Source organism: Larus michahellis, chromosome 5 (genome assembly GCF_964199755.1).
Source record: "Larus michahellis chromosome 5, bLarMic1.1, whole genome shotgun sequence".
Taxonomy (NCBI): Eukaryota; Metazoa; Chordata; class Aves; order Charadriiformes; family Laridae; genus Larus; species Larus michahellis.
In genome coordinates this window covers 8713589-8736028 of record NC_133900.1, presented here as the reverse complement: position 1 = coordinate 8736028, position 22440 = coordinate 8713589, and the positions used below count along the sequence as shown (strand labels likewise).

The 22440-nt window shown below is 40.9% G+C and overlaps 1 protein-coding gene across 11 annotated transcripts in view; it reads right to left on the bottom strand.

The window, feature by feature from the left end:
• ARSJ (arylsulfatase family member J) overlaps positions 1-22440 on the bottom strand; it is a 210330-nt gene that overhangs the window by 155584 nt on the left and 32306 nt on the right. For 4 of the 11 annotated variants that reach the window (XM_074588786.1, XM_074588782.1, XM_074588785.1 and 1 more), the window contains one exon: positions 20937-21035. The exons of 5 other annotated variants lie outside the window; for them this stretch is intronic. The gene's annotated coding sequence lies outside the window, so the exon portion shown is untranslated. Of the gene's footprint in view, positions 1-14580; positions 16143-16221; positions 16387-20936; positions 21036-21536; positions 21588-22440 lie in introns of those variants that run through there. 2 more of the 11 variants (XR_012587205.1, XM_074588787.1) reach the window with 2 other exon arrangements.

Genomic DNA, 22440 nt, shown 5'->3' with positions numbered 1-22440 from the left:
ATTACTAACTGTTTAGCATACCCACCGTGGCGTTTTACCGGAAAACCGGCTTGCTCTAGCGTCAGCACGCTTGTATCTATTTCCTTAACATGCAATTTTAAGATGGGGTTTGCTATGAGACATTGCATTGTTTCTGTCACGAAGCTGCAAAAACAACTGATGATCTTACTGCCAAGCAACGTAATACAACAGAAGCCATAATTTCGTATCTGACATTGCTAGGTCCTTGTGTCACGATTCAGGGTGCCCAAACAGCACGCAGAAGAACATCACCAAGTATTTTCTCTACTTCTTTCTACGCCTCCTTCATGTGTCTCAGTCAAGGGACATAAGTAATAAGTTTGATAAGTGCGTTAATAAAAGAAAGAAGAGGACAGACGCCACGGCCCATGAGACAAACAACAGCTAGGGTGACAGGCAAAGGTTATTTCCAGCAACACAGTAAATATGCAGCTGCAGAAACAAACTGCTCTACCTCACCACAATAAAATATGCAAATAGGCAGATGTCCTAATAGAGCTTTCGACTTGGTACAGGATTGGATATGTACAGACTGCTGAAGTAATTTTTTTCCAGGGGAACAGGCTGGAATACCTATCTCTTCCCCCCCTGTTTATCCATTTCTGCTCTCTCGCTGTGCTTATCACCGTGATTTCTTTATTCTCCAGTCTTCAAGAAGCAAATGGAATCTAATAAATGCCTGATTTAATCAGCTGTTCAGAATATTTCATCCTGCTGACAGAAGAACAATTTATCACGATACAGACAACAGAGCAACACAGGACTAAGAAAAATAAAAACAAATCCTCAGATGACCGTGTGGCCTACACACATTTTTTTGAGTGCATTAGCTCCAGTCTGGACATTGGCATGGAGTTGTTTTCAAGGACACCTACTCTTTTTTTTTTTTTTTTGTACGGTGGAACTAAACAATTAGCTCAAACTCCACGATATCTAACGTTTGTTTTAGTAAACAGAAGAAGTCTTTCATAAACAGTTATTACTGAATAGCACAGAGCTTCACTCCTACAACCGCAGTCAATACTTTTCCTTTCTTTACCCCTTTTTTATTTTAAAGTTAAAACAAATGCCTTCAGCCTACTTGCGGCAGTGGGCAGCTGTTTCTGGCAACTAAAGCTACTAAAAGGCATTTTAAACCGCATTAAGGAATACTGTCACAGACACTTGTTATGGCTCAACATTCTACGCCTGTCAAAATATCAAACGGCATACACGTTCATGGTCCCTAAAATAAAATACCTACTTTTGAAAATATAATCACTCCCTTTATAAAAAGGCAAACTGTGCCTAATTACGTGAGTTCTCTCCACTGCAGACATTGTGTATTCTTTGGAAGATAAAGCAGCAGGGGAGGTCTGCACACATTCCTGTAAGAGCCCACTCGGGCTGTCTGGGAGGGAATGCGTGTTGCTAAGACATTCCTTCGGCTTCTGAGAGTCAGCATCATCTCCAGCCTACTGCAATAAACTGCAGAAGAATGACAAGCATCCAAATAGCAGCCTTGTGTCTGTGTGTGTGCGTACGCGCGAAAACGCGCACGCGTGTGCGTAGAAACGCAAATGCAGTCAGGGTGAAGTTATTTGAGATCCTGGCCTGAGTTCCCCAAATATCCACGACCGATTTCTTTCTCCTAGGGATAGAATCATACACTGTGTGGAAGCAGAAAGGCAGCAACAAGGGTAGTTCCTCCACATCCAACAGTGGGCTGGTTACGGCCTCAACTAGGTGATGGGAGCCTAAATTCAGAGACTATCACTTCCTCAGGGAATAGAAACCCAACTCCTCAGGGGAAGAATGACTTCCCCACCTCTCACCCAAGGTATTTAGTTTGATGTTGATATTATTGAAACCATTAACCAACTTTTAAAATTAGAACCATGCTCGACTGTTTCGATTCTGCGGCAACCCGGCAAGCTCCACGTAACTGAACACGCCACCCGCCCTTGGAGCTGTTTATAACATATACCCAGCACGGGCAATTCGTATAATTTCACATTAAGGGCAAGCACTGGTTTGTGCTCAAGGAAATAATTTCTACAGAAAGAGGACAGCGGTGCAATGTGAATGCCAAAGAGTTTTGTCCTTTTCTCAGGAACATTACTTCATTGTGAGATGAGATTCTGAAGCCACAGTAAGCCTTCTCTAATACGCGTGGAAATAGATAACCCACCAACAGAAAGAAAATCAATTCTTCCTCACAAGCACTTAATTTACATCCCAATAGGATTTGCATGCTGTTGAGAAGTTTGTGCTTTTGCATAGGCTACCTTAATGACAACCACTCAGGAAAACAACAAGAAAAGTGCTATTTGGTTCAGAGTGTGAAGGGTCCCCTTGGTACTGCAGCTGCTCAGAGAACCAAGGAGATGAACCCCCTGAAGTAACAGCAAGGGAGACCCAGTTCAGCAACCTGTTGCCAAAAGGCCAGGACACCTCTTGGCACAGCAGACTCGACGACGGTTGCAAGTGACATTATCTGACCCACGCAGGGCATCGAGTTTAGTCACACCTTTTTTGTACAATTCCCTTGCTCCCACTATTTTTGGCTAACCACTTCGGTGGGTGTGAATCACCCAACTTGTCGCAATTGTTGACAGTACTTAATGAGCTGGGAGGAAAAGAATTTGCAACAAATTTGTTTGCCAAACACAACACCTTGTTCATGACCTAAGACAGCTCTGAAGGGTTCCAACTGAGAATACAATTATAGGATACTGAAAAACTGCCCTGCGTTTTGTTTGGTGTAAGCATACGAATACGATCTAGCTGCAGCTTTGCCAAGCGACTTCTAAGTGTTTATCCCTTTTCAATGTTGTCACCTCCATGTTTGCTTTGACATACAATTTAGAGTTTCACAATCATAAGTTCTGTCACTGTAACTTAATACTTTGTAAAACCTTTGAAAACAAGACATGCCCTGGAAAAGTAAGAAGGACTTCAAGCTGAGTGACGAGTAAGTTCATCATGAAGTACACCCTCCCTATAAATGTCTCACGAATACGCCCTACAACCTGTGGCTTGTTTTTCCGCAAAATAGTTCAAGTTGTTACAAACCAAAGGTTATTCTTTTTTAATCAGCACTGGTTAGAGCCTAACTAGTGTCCCACAATTAAAAGAAAAAAGCACATGACACACAAGGTCTAAGGAGCATAGATACAACTAATTTTCGATACATGTTCCTGTACTTAGGGGCTTTTCATCATCTTTCCAGTGTATTTGGTAGCCCCCAAAACCACTAGCAAGGATCTCAAATTGTAATTTATTTTTTAGAATGCCAACTTAAGTCATCTCAAAGTTTATCACCACTTAAGACAGAAATAGCCTTTTTTGATATGTGGATCTCTCAACCTCAGTAAGCCCATGGAGAATGGCATTCTCAGTGGCCTGGAGAACGCAGGTTTGTCTCAGACTTACGGCTCAGCCTGGGATGAGGAGGAGAGCTAGACCCTAGAAGTCACAAGTCTCCTCCTTTCCTTGCTTTCTACTATAGGAGTGTTTTGTTCTAAACTCAAGTCTAGTGTTTTTGCTGCACATACGTGATTCTGCCGTCTCTCTCCTATCTGCAGGGACGGGGAGTATAAGGACAGGATGCATGCGAGATAGAACTGGAATAGATCCATACGGGAGAGAAAGAATATAAGAACTGTAAGAACAGAAGAGGAGCATACGACAGCTCAGCTGTAAGACACAAGCGATGCCCTCATAGCTCTAAATCTCTGCAGCAGCCTAGGCGGCGAGGCTGAAGTGGTATCAATGACACACGCTGTAGCTCTGATCTCCCAGTTGTCCTCAAGGTACCACAGAGCACATGGAACTCACACCACTGCAGGGGAGTGGGAAAGGATATATTCAGGTCTCATTCCCATTCCAGGTTGGGAAATACATACAGGCCTCAATACTGGGATGTGATTTCACACCCCACATAATAGGCATAAGTCTGTGTGGAGGTGCATGACAAACTAACTCCTTTGCAAATTATCTCTCACCATGACATCAATGAGGGTAGCGACTGCAAGACTGTAAACCCAGTGTTTGATTACAATCAAGTCTAAACACTGATGTGCTACAGCAACAGCAACCAGTGCTCTACTTTTCCCAGCCAGATTAGAGAATTCAGACATTACTTGAATATGTGGCAAAGACAGCAGCACCTGAAGTATCTGACCATGCCACTACGTGATAAATGATATGCCATAGCTCAGTAAGCTCACGGCTCAAAACTGGGAGCTGGGTTCACCTAATATCAAATGAAGCCGTGGCTTGAAAAAACACCCAGTTATCACATCTCTAACTGCAAGGCTCTCAAACGTACAACATCAAGCATGTCAGCTTGGGTGAACAATTATGAAGAGAAGAATTGGGATTTGCCTGTCTGTAAGCGAAAAGCACCCATTCATTTTCCCCACCATCACGTACCCTCAAACGATGGCCACCACACAGATAGCTCAAACCAAATTTCAGGCAAGCTGAGCTCTGTGCGTATTCTCTGCCTCGTCTTCCTTCTTGAGGCACCGCTCAGCCAAAATCAAGTAGGCCTATCCTGACCGAGGATTATTTCGGCTCTAGTGCATTGCACAGCCCTGGCCTTGCCTCTCCCGTCTTCCCCAGAGAACTCGTTTCCTTCGCTGAACTCCCATGGGGGATTGCCTGCCATCTCCCCCTCTGACTCCCCCATCTCTGGTCTTGGAGTTTTACGATTTCTCTGCCTAATGGCATCCATCCTTACTTTTTGTCCTTGTCCAGCAATAGGAAATAGAACACAGGATCAAGCCAGTGTGGTATGGGTTTCCTTGCTACCCTGACATACCGTTTTCCCCAGAAGTCTTAGGCTGTCCCTTTGTCACTTCGTTAGTTCTTTCTTCCCATCTCAGCACTGCTACGTACGTATTACAGTATTCTCTCAAATATTCCCACTCTCCGAGAACATCACCTATTTTGGTCACCGGAAACTGCTGATTAGGTCATTAAAATCAGGAAATTTTAATTATTTTCTATTATTAGCGATAAGCTAGCAGCTAAGGCTCCATACTACCCACAACATCCTTTCCTCTCACAAAGGGTGGACTGTGCTACTGCTCGACTGCGTCTGCCTTTAATCAGTAACTCCGCAGTAGCGCTTACGTTTCAGAGATCTCTCTTGCTGATACACAAGAAGCGGTCACAGATTTGCATAATGTATTCCATCAAGTTCAACTGGATACAATAGTGCAACAGAACACAATGTAGGGTAGTAATACGGGGATACAAAGGAGAGTCACATACCACTCAAAGGAACAATTCCAATTATTTGGGTAGCTAGAAAAAAAAAAAAAAAGAATTGCGTATATATGATTTCAGGTGATGACTGTATAAAGCTAACAATGAGTCACAATTTAATTATGTAATAAACACTAGGTAGCCGTGTAGAATCTGAATAAAATCTGTCTCGCAAATGCTTTTGAAAGTCAGGTTGATGCAAGTGGTATTTGTTGTCTCAGAGTTACAAAACAGGGCATTTTTTAGGGATGAGAGCAACCTTTCAGCACTGTAAGTGTATTAAATACTTAAATAAGAGAGGAAGGAAGTACAAAGATTTCCAGTAGTTATACGTACAAATATCTTACCAGATAAACATACATGTAAACCCTGGTTTTCCATGGAAAGCACATGCCTAAATTGTGAGTGTGGCCAACTCCCTAATGCTCCTTATTAACCCTTAGCATCTCGGAGTTTATCATCAGACATAAATCTTACTCTGATTTTTATTCCTTCCCAACCCCATGGGTCAGGGAGGAGAGAAAAGGTACAGTGTGACCTCCCCATATAGCACAAGCTGCAGAATCTTGTACACCACCACCAAACTATGCAGTCAAAATACATCTTACAAGCTGACAGAATCTGCAAATTCCAAAGAGAGAAGAGAAAAATCTATCCATATAATGTTTCGGAGGTCAAATTCAGCTGCAGTTAAAATGCAGCACTTCATTTCTACTTGGAATCTTTAATATCATGAATGGATTATTCATATAGGTCATCTTTTGTTCTGTCTGGAGACGCCGCATTGGGATGTGATTCCTGTACTTTTACAGAAAGTGTTTGGAGGATGGCCTTAACTTTAAAACAGGTTAACGTGCTCTGAGCTTCTGTTCTGTGTACTAACTTTGGAATAGATAGTCACCATTCAAATCCCTTCCTGTAAAAGCAAAGCTAGGTAATTGCCTTTAGACATAATCTTAAACTTTGTACGCTTAATAATTTTACTTGTTATTGGATTAGCTGGGATTTGGAACGTCGCGCAGCACACAAGCCTGTAGGGAACAGTACTAGAAGCAGTGGGCAGGACAGGGAGAAGACCAATCACAAAGCATCACCCGTCGTGATGGGACACTCCCTATAAAGAAAAATTTCCTTCTACAAAACCTCACGAAAGACGACCTTATCTCGGAAACAATGACAAATCCCTGTGACGTGCCCACTCGGTAATTTCCTTTCCATTTCACCATTTGGAAAAGAGAGCTTTTGGCACTAGGTTCCTAATATTAATTGTGCCAAAGTATCAGTAACAAAATGAACGAGACTGATAACAGGGAAAGATCTCAACACCTTCAAGGTTTTCTTCTGCTTTTTGACTTCCTGCTGTTTTTCACGAACTCCCTCATTTTCTTGCAATCGCTTTCCTTAGTACGCTAATGATAGAGTAGAACAGGTACATACCTGAGAATAGACACACATTACTGCCAGAAAGCAGCAAGAGGAACGTTAACGTTGCAAAGTCAAAGATGAATTATAGAGCACTGAAGTTAATTTTGCTCCCTTGTACGCATACTCTACAGCACAGTCTCCAGTTACAGGCAGAAACCAACTCCTGGGGTTCTCAGTTCCAGAAACAATCAGTGCCACAATCACCTCGACCTATTAGGAGATTAAATTGCAGGAAGGAGTTTCTTAACGACTGCAGTCCTGGGCTGTGGTATATACAGTAGTCTTAGCAGAATTTAGCTTCCAAACTCTTGTAAGTCTCTGAGAAGCACGCAAGGATCTGCCACATTTCTGAAATAGATCTATTTTTCCAATAAACTCTTCCTCTATCAAATGGCAAATTCCTGCTTTTCAGAACAGAGGAAGCAAAGCTTTACTGATCCTTAACGTTTTGTTCTTCAGCATTGGCAAAGTAAGCTATTCTTCCTGATCTCTCTTTTCAAACATATCATAGCCGAAACCGTAACGTCACTAGCCACAGCCAGGCAAAAATACACGGAAAATTTCAGATCAAACTATTGAAGAGAGGAAATGCTGTAATGCGCTACAAGACAGGATTTCAGGATGCAAAGCACCAAGCAGTTATAACAATAGATGGCACTATCACTTTTTCCTGTAATTAATATTTATGATCGATGTATATTTACGATTACACTATGCAGGACAAAAAGATCTAGATTTTTCATACACTTAACATTTTTTCTTGCTACAGAGAACAACTGCACCATCTCAAGAAAGGATTATACAGAGTTTACTTAAGCATAGCTTAAAAGAAGAGAATTGAAAAATCAATTTTATGGAATAAAATTCACTTTTTGGAAACCAAATCTGTACAGAACAGCATAAACCAGAAGCGGACAGAACACACAACAGACCCTTTTCAACAGCAGCAAAGCACGCAGAAGACAAAGAGACGGCAAAAACATTTCACGTCTGCCTGATATTGAACTGAAAAGGAGCTTGTCTTGAGTTACAGCATGCGCCTAGGTGATTAAGCAACCTTCCTGGCACAAGCCCAACCTGCAGGAAGAACCGCCTGACGTGAAGCTGGAAGGTTGTGCCTCTCCTCATTCAAGACTCACATTTCCGGTTCTACTGAAAAAGCAGCACCCAAAAGCGCATTCCTCCGCGCTGAAGTTATAGATAGAAGTTGGCAACGCTTTGGTGAACATAGCTAAAAATATGCACCTAGCCAGATGCATTAAAAGAAGTAGGGAAGAATTGCGAGTTGCAAAACTTTTGAGAAATAAACTATTAAGCACTGGAGAGCACCTTCCCGGTGGTAGTACAGAATGGCATGGTATAGAGTAGACCCGGTATTTGTAGCAGGTTTGCAACGGGTATATCATGAGGCCAGTGCCAGTGGTCAGAGAGACGTCATTAACGTTTGATTTCAGGTCAAATTCATGAAATTCATCAAGATTTCCAAAATACCCCCAAATCACACGTCATTTTCCACTGGTCCTTAACAAGAAATAATCGCATACTCCTCACCCCCTAAACGTCACCGCCTTGATACTCAGTTCTGCCTTATGTTGTTTCACAGGATAATTTCTTGTATTCCTCCTACTTATACATTTTTAACAATACCCGACGTATCCTGTCATTGGTGGCTTCCCCCCCCCCCAAAAAAAAGTAGGATAGCGTGTTAATTTGAAAAAAAATAAAGATAGATGTCATCAGGATACACCCACTTTCAAGCACTTATTTCTAAATTATTTTAAAGTGTACCACTATTTCTACAGAACCATAGCTCTATCGTTGTACATTTTATCTCCAGAGGCACGTTGTGTTTTATGAACTAGTTGGCAAGTCCGAAAGCAGACCATACCCACAGCACAAACATTCTTTGAAATAAGTGACAAGACACCTTACAGTGAAGAAAGTAACGCTCGTTACCAGAAGAGTCTCAAATTCACAGAGACACTTTGCTTGGCAGCTCGCAGGGAAGTGCCAGTAACTACTTCTTCCATCAGTTCAGTATTACTTTACAAAAGTAAACTGATCTGCCTTTTCATATTCGTGCTCTCTGCTGCTTCGGGATCGTTCCAACGGGGTGTCATCTCCCCTGTGAGGGGAGGCAACAGTCATTTCGCCTGCCTACTAAAGCCACCCCTCTTCTCCTCTTGTTCTTCCCAGTCTGTAACGAAAACGACTCCCAGACTTGGCTGCTCTCGCTGGACTCCCGCCAGCGCAATTCCAAGCATAGAGGAATCTCTGTATGCAGGTATTTCCAAGGTAGTGTTCAGCAGACAAAAAAAGGAGGTGCCTCTAAGCTGCTTCTAATGACAAGTCAATGAAAGGAGCTCTAAGAGTAGCAGCAGAGGTCAAGACATTAAGAGGATCCCTGCCATCATTGTACTTCTGTGATGAGTGCCATCACGGAGCACAGGATGCAAGGGGCGGTTATTCACACAGCTGTCAAGGTAACAGCAGAAATCCCCATCTATTAAGAAACCCTTGAGTGCCATTGTGTCTAAACAGAAGATTTCAAAGAGGGCTTCCATCACTGTGTTTCCAGACTTGTACAAACGGCTGCAAAGACAGGTCGGCAGCCAACTTGGAAATGCTGCTGCAGGGAGGTGTGCCAGTTCGTGTTACGTGCTCTATTTGCAATTACATCCAGAAAAGGAGTTAAAAGTATTTTACCCCTCCCCTGTTTAAACAGCCTGCCTGCTACCAGACTGTATGGATCAAAGAGACTCCAACCATCTCCTTAGCGCTTAACCCCCTCCCTTCTAATAGCTACACTCAAAACAAGTTCTGGAGACTCACAGCTTTAAAGTTTATTTTCCCGCTCTATCGAATTGACAGCCCTCAGTGTGACAGCGACATCTCTAGCCACTTTCATCCTCTAAGCTCAGTTTTATTCGTTCCCCTGCAGTCTGCCTCGTCAAGCCCTTTCCCCAATATTGGTATTACGAAGATGACAGAAATCAAATATGTTATATGATGCACGTCTGTTGTCCAGTGTAGAAGAGTCGTAGAAAGCCAACTGTGATTTGCCGTTTCATCTTCAACTAAATGTCAACAAGATTAATGAAAAATCCATCCAACAAAAGAACCAGCCAGGACAGCTGTATGAATCTTCACCCCAAAATTACACCATCAGTCGGGGTTACTCCATTTCTAAGCCACCAATTTACACTAAAATAAAGCACAGCCTTTCTTGAAAATTACTTTACAGACAGAACTAGCAATTCATCTGGTCAGCCATCATCTTGATTCCCCTTTTTCATATTACTAGTTATCAAAAGCTCTATAAAATGGCCATGTCATGCCTGCTTGCTGCAGCTTCGGATGTGCAGACTTTCTGTCTGCATCCACAGCTGGAGAAAAGCATCAGCAGTGTATCTTCACCTGTGCCAAGTATTTGTTTGAAAGTAACCTAAACAAAACGCAGGACAAGCACTCGCTGGAGTTTGGTAGCTCAATTACCAGATCCAAACTCTTATTGTGCCCCACTGCAGAGAAAAAGGAAAAGAAAACAAAATAAATATACATGTATATGAACAAACCAAACCATAGAGCCATGTAGGAAAGTATTAGTCCCTATACAGCGGCTTAGAAATCTGAAAAATTATTTAAGGGATATGCAGAAACGTGTGGATGTGTAACAAAAGAAACATCTCAAGGCAGCGTGACAAAATACCCAGGATAAACTTCAATGTAATCTCGTAGTCATGCAAGAAGAAAAAATAATCCAAGTTACCTAGTATTCAAACTCAGATACAGCCCAAGATGACCCACTGTCCACAATTTAAGAAAGCAAAATGAAGTTATTGGCTGGGAAATTTAAAAGATGCGTTACCATAAGAGACAGAAGGCCGACAGTAGATACCAGCATTTCATTTGTTCCACAGGATTATTTTATGATAGAAACAGGACTTCAGTCAAGGCAACCATACATACTGCACTTACAATTTAGAACCCATTAGCAACATCATACAGTATACGTGTAGAGTCATAATTTAATTTTAGCTCACAATTTTCTCTGTCTCTCATACACACATGGAAAAAAGGATGTACAAAAGCAACGTGCACTAAAGGAACTCATAACTTGTGTGACCGATGCCTAGAGCAAATAGCACCATCCTCATCCTTGCATCAGTTTCACTGACTAAAGTCTGATTTGTTGACTGAATCCTATTAGAAAGGGAGGAGCAAACAGAAACACACGCTGTTGTAGGCAAAAGAAAGTTAGCCAAGTGCCATACTGCTCTTTAAAACTACGCTTCTGGGTGAGCCTCCTCACACCAGAGGGGATGTGTTAACTCCACTAGAGAGGCGCCGGCGGCCCCTCCAAGTGGGAAATGTTAAATTACTTCAAGTTGCTTAGGTAGGTATTATCAATATGTAAGTCTCTTTTAATGACAGTATCCTATGCATTCCACAATTCTTAGTGCATTAAAGGATAGTCAAGAAGGGAGCTATACGGAGACAACTCTTTTTGGAGGTGACACGCGCTGTTGTTAACGCTTAAATAACAAGAATGCTCAGTGAAGGGACCGGGGTGAGAAGTACATTAATCTGCAGTATCAGATGCACGTCTCGCTGACGTACAGCAGCTGCATTCACCAATGCACCCTTCCAATCTCAACAGCGCTCTTTTTTATATGTGTAAGAAATGCCAAACTGGTAAATCCAATTTTAAACCATGAACTGTTAAGCGCCACTGCTGAAGCGTTCCCTCTGACACACAGTATTGATTTCATACGTATAATACATAGATTACTTAATCATCCAAGAATGTCAGTATTACTTATCACTCAGCAGTACCCACTTAGTGGAACCTGTTACTGTACTTGATAACTATAGCCTATTGAAAGGCAGATGATAATTATTTACAAAGGAGGTCGCACCCAATTTTGCCCCACTGCGTATGGAACATTCATGGCCCATCACCCAGGAATTGTGCAAAACAAATGTTTACCTGTCAAACTTGCATTCCCTGTTTCTAGAGAAGACACCACGCAGCAGTGTTACCTCTCATTAGATTGCAAAACATTAATCCCAGAATTGCCTTTCACCTATAAGAAGGTGCATTCATGAAAGATTTTCTTAGTTTCTGCCTTTTTGTTCCCATGTTGAAGTTTGCATTTATAATTTGGGATTTGCGCTATGAATGAAACACCTTTCAGCCAAACTCAGATGGAAGACAGTTGTAGATGAAATTCAATGGATGGGCTTGGACCAGAGAGGGATTTAACAGGATCAGCTTCTGAGATGTAAGCTGTCATGTTTTGATTTGCAACCACTGATGACATCTGAACTGGATTGTGTATTTCTGCAGTTGCCGTAGGGAAGGCACATGCACGTACATAGGTTTAAAGTTTATATGCAACACACAAAACAGAGCATAAGGAATTAAACACAATGATGCAGCGAGAGAAGGGATAGCCTTGTCAATAAAAAAAAAAAAGGTCGGTTTGAAATGAAAGACAAAAGGATAAAAGAAAAGAACGCTGTATCATTTTATGTTAAATCTGTATTTTTCCCCTTCCCTGGAGGGCTTGGATGCTTTGTGCTATTTTAATACTCAGGCTATCGTTTTCCAAAAGCACTTGAATGAACGCTGAAGGACAAAGGTATCACTCTGAAGGGCATAGCTGCTTGCAGCGAGGTAGCCCCGAGTTCTTTATTCTGTTGATTCAGTGTCTCTTCAGATCAGATGAATGATAGGAAGTGCGTCTGTCAGCAACTTTGCAACTTCATCTTTATTGCATACTCCTATGCCAAAGCAAGGAAGTCAACAGCCTATTAGCGGAACGCATCAATGGCCCATATCCTCATCACTAAGGGTACAACCAGAACAGGATCTACTATTTAATGAGCTACGAAATCTCTCATGCCCACCCAAATATGAAGTCCGCTTTAACTTCCTAAATTTTGCCTTTGAAAGAAAACTGGAAGGGAACATACTTCCTGACATTCAGCTGCTTTATTGCTTAGATGACCCAGATCGTATTTTTAAACACATTTGCTCAGCTGAGCTATGAAGTAGCTTCTTTGGGGAAAAAGAATTATGCAGAGCATTAAGACTGATTAGAAGACGTCTTGCCTCACTTCTGAATTCAGAGAAGTCCTGCAACTTTCAGAAGAACTGGTCAGGAAGATCAAAGGAGAAGGAAAGGCAATTAGCAGATTGGCACTTATCCCTCTTCAAAAGAAACAGTTTTGCAGCTTTTGTTGATAAGCCCAAACTACTGCCATATTTTAAGGGGCTCCTCACAAACTACGGTAAATCACAGGGGCATCAGTTTAAGGCTTGTGAAAGATGCCTGCTTATTTTAAAGTCTGAACTGGTGAGAAATATTTGCCCATTATGGTGAGGGAAGAAACTCAATGTTCCAATTACCAGTTAGAGGTACAGAAAAAACACCCACAACATAAAAGAAAGGACAGGCAGACTGTATAAAGTTTGGAAAGTTGACGCTTAACAAAAAAAGAGAAGGACAGCCTAGATGTTAACTGCTACTTTTCAACATAGCCCAAGAAAACAATGAACCGTATGCCCAGTAGAATCCCCCTTGCAGTACAGATAAATACGTTTCATATTGAAGGTCCCATTTCTGACTGATGATACAAACGACTGAGTCGGACAAGAAGAGCTTACCTGATTTTACAGATTCTAGAAAGCAGCAAGAGCCCTCCAACCCATCATTTAAGAAGAAAAGAGGCAGCAGAGACTCTACGCATTGACTAAAATCGATATCACAGAATGATAAACCAGGAACAGATGCACAACCAGAAACATTCAAATGAAAAGGCTTGTTTGGGACATGAAGCGTCAAATTGGGGACAGCACTTACAGGGCTGTAAAGCAGATCAAGACACTACTGAGTACCCTAATGAAGGAAATGTTATGTGGATGCATGAAATAGCACAGAATCAGGAACAGGACATTAGAGTTATTGCTTGTGTTCTTGTTGCCGTTTCTCCTCACCACTGTTACATGAATAACGATCACCACAGCCAGGAGGTAAGTCTTGAGTGAGTTCTGGTTTATCCTCAACGGATTCAAGAATGTCTTCAGCCAGGCTTAAATACAGCCAATTCAGTAAGACAAAACACGCAAGCTGAAGCAGAAATGCAACTACCCCTTACTAGCTAAATGGCTTATCTCAAAGTATATTCAAGGAAATTAAGTCCCTAATTATCTCCTCTTGAGGCTTGTCCCCCAAAAGGGGACTTGTGGATATACTGGATCAAAGAATAATAAGGAAATGAGTGAAATTGCTGCAGTTCCGTTACGCAAGAGCGGGAAAAGCACGATGGAAGACTGATAAGGCTAGCATTTGCAATCTCAGGCACTGAAAAATATCACGTATTACAGAAGACCATTCCGGCTTTCAGTTAAACACAGAACCACGCTCTGAAACAGAAAAATAGATAACAGAGTTCACGATACCAGGTGGGATAGAGAAAACAGTGATTATTTGGTACATTATAGTAGCGAGTACTGAAAGTGTTATCAACGCAAAGCTATAGTTAATAGATGTTAGCTGGTAACTTCCAGAGTACCGACTACATCTATACCCAAACCTCAGAAAAAGCAGACCACAAAGGGATGGGGGAGATACACCGCAAGTGTTTCATCTGGGGCTTCTCAAAACAAACCAAAACACACCAAACCCAACACTAAACCCCGCAACAAAAAGCCACCCCCAAAACCCAAACCCAACCAGACAGAAAATCCACATGGTTCCAGTCAAATTGCTACTTTATTTATCAACTTGTTATTCAGGGAAGCGCATGTCCTTATTTATTTGTATAGACTTTTAATGTAACATGAGGAAAGGCAGCTTTTCAGTCGGGTCTCTGTGCTGCAGGGAACAGCAGTTTGTGCTATGACTTGACAAAAAGTGCTGCTGCGCCCAGAGGGATCACAGATTTAACATTCTGTCCTCGGGGATTTGCGTAACACAAAGAGCAGCATCAATACCCAAACCATTTTGGCTCATACATGACAGACTGCTTTGGGACAGGTCAGGCACCAGCGCAAAATTTTTGGACAATGATTAAGGGATCAATTGTGAGAATGGAGGAAAAAAAGAGGGGACGTATAATTTGATGTCTTCACCTTAAGAATGGCCACCACCCTTTGCAGCAAGAGAATTATGTCCAAGGGTGGGAAGTGGCCCACTCATCGATGTCCGAGACTGACTCAGGCTACTGAAGTTTACTCCACCCTAACACCGTGGCTTTAAAGATCACAGCCTGATCCATCCTTTAAGTGGGTGTTCTCCTTGCTCCCATTCTTCTCCTAAGCTATTACAGTTCCATTCAAAAAAAGTCTGATGTACAGATGACCAAATACTTATTTAATAAAAAAACAAAACAGGGTCATTTTAGGGGAACAATGTATCTCGTCACCAAACATCATCATGTAACGTGTTTCCAGCAGTGCTTCTCTCCTCCCGCATCCGCAATAATCAAGGAAAGCATACATGGACATAAATCAAGGACTGCTCCAACTTGGCACTACAAACTCCCAACACAAGCACATTATCTCATAGCACTGAAAGCAAACAGGTGACATTCTGAGGAGTTGGGTCACTAAATACAGTACCCATATCGTGTTGAATACAAATAACTCCTTCACCAAACAATAACGACCTCAACCACAACAGTACTGGTAACCTTCAGGAACAACAGTAGCATTGTATTGTCTTACAAAATTAATAATAGCATAGCTGAAATGGCACCTAGAATTTCCAGTTTAGGGAAAAGATCTACAAGTTCTCCAGCTCTTCAGTTAAGTGGGTTTCCCAATAATTGTCACTGTGACTTGGGCAGTTTTGCTCTGAATGCTTTTGAGGGAATGATTAATTGAGGTCTGGCTGTTTTAAAAAGGGATGGGAAGGAAATGTTTTCTCCGGCTCCCCAGACACCGCAGGGACAGCCACAGAATTATCGTCAAGAAGCCCACTCCAGATCTGCTTTGCTCCACACCTTAAAGCTCTTATTCAATAGAAGTCTTCAGGTGCCCACTCTGCTTCCACATCCCAACCCACATCATTACAAGCAACAGTAACTAAGGGATGACATTATGGCTAATTTGCAAGTTTTCTTGAGGATTTTCAGCTATTTCACTCAGCAGCAACAGAAGAAAACTGCTATAAATATCCAAGTTACAGGATAGAGACAGGGCAAGGAGGGCCGATTTGGGGTCAGGAGGACATTCCACCAAACGATTCATGAGCCTGAGGAAGCCTCATGCTTTGGCATTTGACAGTAAACAACTACAGTCACAGAACCTCCAAAGAGGATATATTTTCAGCTTGTGGGCCTGTAATCACCGCTACTTGCAAAGAGCAATATTCAGATGAGATCTGTTTCTTTTGTTTCCTTCTGCCGCTGGAAGACGCTACGCCTTCTCCCTGAAAGCACAATTCTACATCAGAAAAATGGTAGGCAGTACCCGAATGGAGACATACCAGCAAGAAGCTCCAGACTCACCACAGCATTCAAAACTGTCAGGCTGAGAATTTGAAAGGACAATAAACAGGCAGGGGGTTTGAGAGTGACACAGAACAGTCAGGGTGACACAGTGACCGTTCTTATGGTAAGCGCCAAATCGGTGAAGTTTTTGTACTGGACTATCCTAGAGGAAGCGTCTTTGACCTAGGAAAGCCAACAATAAATATATTTATGGACAACTGGTCAATATGCAGCTGTTAACGCAGTTGCAATTCAAGCGTTATCTGCTAGCTACGTGTGAATTTAGAACAACATTGGGTTTGGAGGCCCACACTAGGAGAACCGCCTAGATATGAAAGCTCAAATAGGCAATAAAAAATTTATTATCCCACTTATATTGTAGGGCCTGCACACCTACAGGATCCATATAATTTGCATCTGTTGCTGATAGTGGTCTTTTCAGTTTAGGTATCTAGTTTAAGGATCAGTAGACAATTAACAATTGATAGCCAGCTCAAATAGCTCACTTGATATCTGTCTCTGAGGCACACTCCCACGCTGTCCGTGTCTCAGTTCACTCTCTCGGCTACACTGAACAATAACTCTAAATCAAAACAGAGGCAGCTGCGCTAACAATGTCAATAAGAAAAAGGCTTCAGTGCCGCCTTAAAAAAAAATTAAATAAAAAGTATCAGCGTTTATTGGCTACATTTCCTTTAACATTGAAGTCTTACAACTTGCTCTCAAAAGCAAATTATTACGAGTAGATAATAGTTCCATAATACTTGTGAGTTGCTGCTTAAGTGGATTTTAATAATTGAGAATGGAAAATTTTATCATGGTGCACCAGAACCTTGTGAGGATGAAACGCTGGCGAGCTGAAGTTTCCTTCAGTTTGGCATTTTATTCTCATTTCAGCAGGATTATATGGTGTTCTGGCCCTTTGGTTTCTTCCAATTAAATTATTTAAACTATCTAATAGGCTTTCTAATTTTTCAAGGGCAATATACAAGGTAAGAAACAAGTTAGTAAAAAATAAAAAAAAAAAAGAAATCTAAAAGGACAGGCGGGTTGCTACATAAATTAGATTGGGCACAAATCAAAAGGCAATATGTGCATCCATCTCAGAGTCGCAGCCCAGGAAACGGTAGGCCGCACTGCGTGCCAGCCAGCTTGGAGGTCATGGCATCTACTACATAGACCTCTTCCCTCCTGCTTGATGGAGTCTCTGTCATTAAAACGATGCAGATAACACCTGTGTAACCTCAGGGTTACGTTTCCAGAGAAAAAGTTTAAGAACCAGCTCTCTCAACTGAAAACAGTAAAGCATATGAATTGTCCCCTGATGTTTAATTTTTTTCTCTTCACCCATCATAGTTTTAACTTCTGCTAATACATGGGTTTCCAGCCTTTCTGGTTTTTACATCTTTCTGGGGTTTTGCTGGTTCCAGAACTCTTCCCTGGAAGACTCAAATTACAGGGTTTTGTTACTGGACCCTGCCCCACCAGCTGCTGAAAAGAAAAAAAAAAAAAAAAAAAAAAAAGAGGCTTACATCTGAACTATTAGGTAGAACTAAAAATTAAAATGCAAGTCATTGGTGTCAGTGATCATGAAGAATAAAAAAATGCAATTGAAAAATACAACCTGGTCTGATTCAAAATTCCTTTAAACACATGCCCACTTTGCATCTCCCATTGATTTTTCCCTTCTGCAAGCCACACACATTTTCCTATGAATCTTTCTATTTCATGAGGCAAGAATCGTCCCTTTTAGAAAAGAAATTAAAAAAATAAATGCTTGGATTAGCCAGGCCTTACTGACCTTCCTTCATGAATAAACAATGAGCTTTTCCAGAACTGTGAGAGAAATTCATTATGTACAATGAATGTGTTTCTTTGTTGTGAGACAAAAAAAAAAAAATCCAGTGCCATATCAAAGCACTTTGTTCTATGCTACTTTCCCTTAGCACACTTTTTAAATCTTGAACTTCTGGAGGGAGGAATTAACCCTCCCGGGCAAAGGGCTCTCAACACTCATCACACATAAGTCTCAAAAATTGCACTTAAATAGACTACATGTACCGTACTTGCCTTGCTGAAGCTCTTAACACTGGGGTGGATTTAATCGAAATGGGAATACACTCATTTGGTTTTTCCCTTTTAGCTTTGGAGCTTTAAAAGATAAACTCAGATCCTTCCTGCTTTTGTTTCTTTCCTAATTGGATAAAACTGTGGAGGCATTAAAACTACAGTAATTCCAGTCAGTCAAATGGTTTGAAAATAAGGAATCACACTTTTTTCTTTTTAGAGGGTAATATCCTTCATTAAAGTGTTCCTTTCCTGCTTTCAAAATATTTTTTAGGGAATAATAGATTTCCACTTCACCGTCTCTTTGAGTGTCTATAGAACTGTCTAATGTAGTACATCAAACGTCTCAAGCGATACATGCTATTTCCAAAAAGTCTTAAACAAAACCAAAGTATCTTTACTGTTTAGGATACTGGATAAAAAAAAAAAGAGCAAAATAGAGTAGAAAGAAAACACAATCGTGTTGGGCCTGCTTCTATCGTTACTGAGTTTTATGATATTGTTCCTAATGTAAGTGAAGCTGATAATTAATTCCCCCCCCCCCGCCCCGAGTCTTTAGAAAGATTTGTTTGTTGAAACAAACTTTTCACACCGCTGCAAACAAAACTTCCATCGCAAATATTTCTCAGTTTCAAAATAGAGCTGTGGTAGAGAGAGATGCCAGCTTCTCTAAAATAACACGTAGGTTAGGAGGAAGAAGTGCTTTTCACAAAAAAGGTAAAAAAGAAAGGAGTGCTCAGCTCCTCTCGTATTGGGTTACACGGCAACATGCCAGCTGTTATTCATGGAGAAATACATACTTTCAATGAGCATTTATTCACAGAGGAAACAACAAGGTCCACCCTATCAACAGTCAACAGGATATATAAGAACATATTCCAAGGCAGTCTCCTACCAGTACCCTCTACCTCCATGCTTGCTCTTTATTTTGGAGAGACAGAGATACATCTTTCCCCTACTTTTTGGGGGGGTGCAGGGGGAAGGAACAAAGAAATACCCCATCCTGTTCTACCAGAACCTCATGTTGCTGTTTTTCCTCCCTACGACATCTAAGGAGCAGAAACCACAACCCTAGTCTGTACTTAGTGCTTGAATTACAAGCGTCAGTCCAACGATTAGACAGTAATCCAACTGCATTGGCTAGTATCAGGATGGACCAGCTTCTCACAGAATCCATCTCCTATTTTATTCAAATCATTCAGCACTTGACACATTTTTACTACAAATAAATTAGTACTACCGACTTGCCACGCTTCATAAAACTCCTGTTTCATAATGCCATGGTTGCGACAAATACAACAGGGGAGGGGAAAGCTCCCAACTGATTTAGTATCGGTAGAGTAATTTAAAATGTATTTATAACCAATGCTATGATAAAAAGTGATTCTCCAAATTATGGGGACAAAGTACAATATTCTATATATAACAGCTCTTCAGCTACTAAGCTATTTTTGGACTACGCAGGTCAAAGTGGCAGTATGAATGGGGGGGGAACAGGAGACCATCTACTGAAATATGATTGATTAGGAGTCAATCAATCAGACCAGATTAGAATTACAGACAGCATGTATTCTACCAGAAAAGCCACACATTAGAAAACTTATCTCTCTGTCACTCCTAAATAATATCAACTTTTACGGGGAAAAACACATAGCTTTCCTTTACCACTTTTATCTGCAGGCTTCCCATCTTCCAGAACCCTTCACTGTCCACACCTTCTCTTGGGATCCCCTTTTCTCCTTATAAAAAGATTTGAAGTTTGTAAGTATTGACTCTTTTCAGGTCAGTTGTGTGTTACTTGACATACCTCCATAATAAAGGCAGTTACTTTTTAAAAAAAAAAAACAACACAAAAACAAACCATGGGATCCAGCCCTTTTCTAAGAATTACATACAGAACTATATTAAAACTGAACGCAGCTGTCGACTGTGCGATTGTCATGGCTTTAGAGCTCCTTGGAAAAAAGTTATTAAAGCTCTTCAAGTGATACTTGTGTCAGTAACACAGATAATTTCCAAATGCACTTCTTTAAGATATAATGATACAACCGAGAAACACGTCCAGCAAGCGCTCCTTTCAGGCCCATTAGAAGTTCAAGCTGTGTTCTTTCATTAGAAGTGAGCAACTGTCAACTAAAGACAGAGTGAACTGATTACTACTCCTTCCCGGGCCTCTGTTTGCACCATCAGCTTTTCTATTCAGCATACCTATTCTTCTGAGCTACAAGAGTCTCGCTGCTGGTTCTACTGACCACTGGCCATGAAGAACACATCTTGGGTTTTGGCCACTGGCTGTTTTTACCGAGCCGACAGTTATAAACAGCGTTGGCAAGTCATCTTTAACTATGGATACAGCCAAGAACTATTCAACTCCCCATTACACAGCAGCAGCTATCTCAGCAATAGGCCGAGTATTAGTAGAGACTCTGGCTAAGAACTATGGGCTGATGTGATGCTGAGCACACCTGAGCTCGATTCAATTCATACTTATGGTATAATGGCATCGTTGCTAGAAAACACTTCCCTGTTTTTAATTGTTGATATGACCTCTACATCATCAGTAAGAGAATATCAATTAGCTTGGATTGAATATTAATCAGAAGAATACCAGTGAGCTTGCATTACAGCTCTAGTAACTTAAGAATTCAAGATAATAAAAGCCAAACCTGTCTTAAACTGATGCAACAAGAAGATTCAACACAAGTTCTGACCATCCAGGCCTCCACACAAGTTGACATCGCGGTATCACAGAAGTCACCCAGTCCCTGAACAAATATTAAAGCAAACAAAAGGTCAAGTCCTAGTTATAAAAAAAACCCACAACAACCACCACCAAACAAAACCTATACATCTATTTAGGGTGGCAGATTAAATAATGTGAGGCTGTATTTTTGTTTACTAAGCTATGCTTTGAAAGAAACATCGTGTACTTGTACCTGTGGTTGCTTGTTTGTACATTTGTGATGCCTAGAGGATTATCCTTTTACTTACAGAAATGTAAGCTATCCATGTTAATTACCTCCTTAGGCTTTTTTAGAACCTAAGTGCCATTTTCTGTACTGTGTGTTGTTATCTATAATATTATGTGTATATAGGCAGATGAGCACTTGGTGTGTAGAGCATTACTTATGTAGCCTCTTCTGAATGACAGTAATTTTCCCATCAAAGAGCAAAAGTAGTAAAAATGGCAAGGTGTTATTTTTAACTACATAGCTAACTCCTGTTCCCAGCAACCTCCATTCCAGTTGAGTTAGACTGGAACAGACCGGACTTTGGAAATGTAGCTACTGCCTAAGAACATTAATGCACGTTTTCCGTGGAGCGCTGACAGCACAGTTAGCTCTTTGGGTCCCCTTTATTCCTTGCTTCTTCCACTGCCTGAAAAGATAACATACACATAAAAAAATTACATTATTGGTTATCTGCATGTTAGGGTGTTACTTGTATAATAGCAAGAAAACCTGAGAGGATGCCGCTTTCTTCCCCACTTTCACAGGCGATATAACTTTCAGCTGGATGCTCTCTATAAGGACTGAAGGGTACGGAAATATAATATTTCCACAGGAGGGTATAAGCAGTGTTAGCTCTGCAATGAAAGCCTTTTTATTTTTTTAAGCCACAGAACGAGCTGCACCTGCCATTACTGCAATGAGAGCATTAATAAGATGCAAGCCTATGAGACACGCTACAGAAAAATTAACATCCAAAGAGATTTTAAAAAAATAATAAAGACATTTCAGAAAAGTTTACATTGATAAAGTATTCTGGATACTTACAACTTGATCACACTGCCTCAATCCTTTAAGTCGTGTAAACATAAGCTAAACCAACTTATTCTTCAAATAACTTTTTTTTCTTTAAAACCCGAAATGAAGACATAAAATCAGACCTTGGCTTTTCTAAGCCTAAGGAGTTAGGCATAATTTGCTGTCATTTGCATTTTCAGACACCTTCCGGAACCAAAATAATACTGCTGTGTTAAGATACATAATCACAATTGTGAAGAAACGCTTCTGACTATTTTAGGGTTCAAATTTTACTTATTAAAAAGTAGTACTGCCCATTTAATTACAGGAAAAACAATTTCCATTTAATTGTTACCTTGTGATTTCACATGGCCTTAATACTACATAATTGTGATAGGTTATCTGTATCAGCAGTAATCACTGA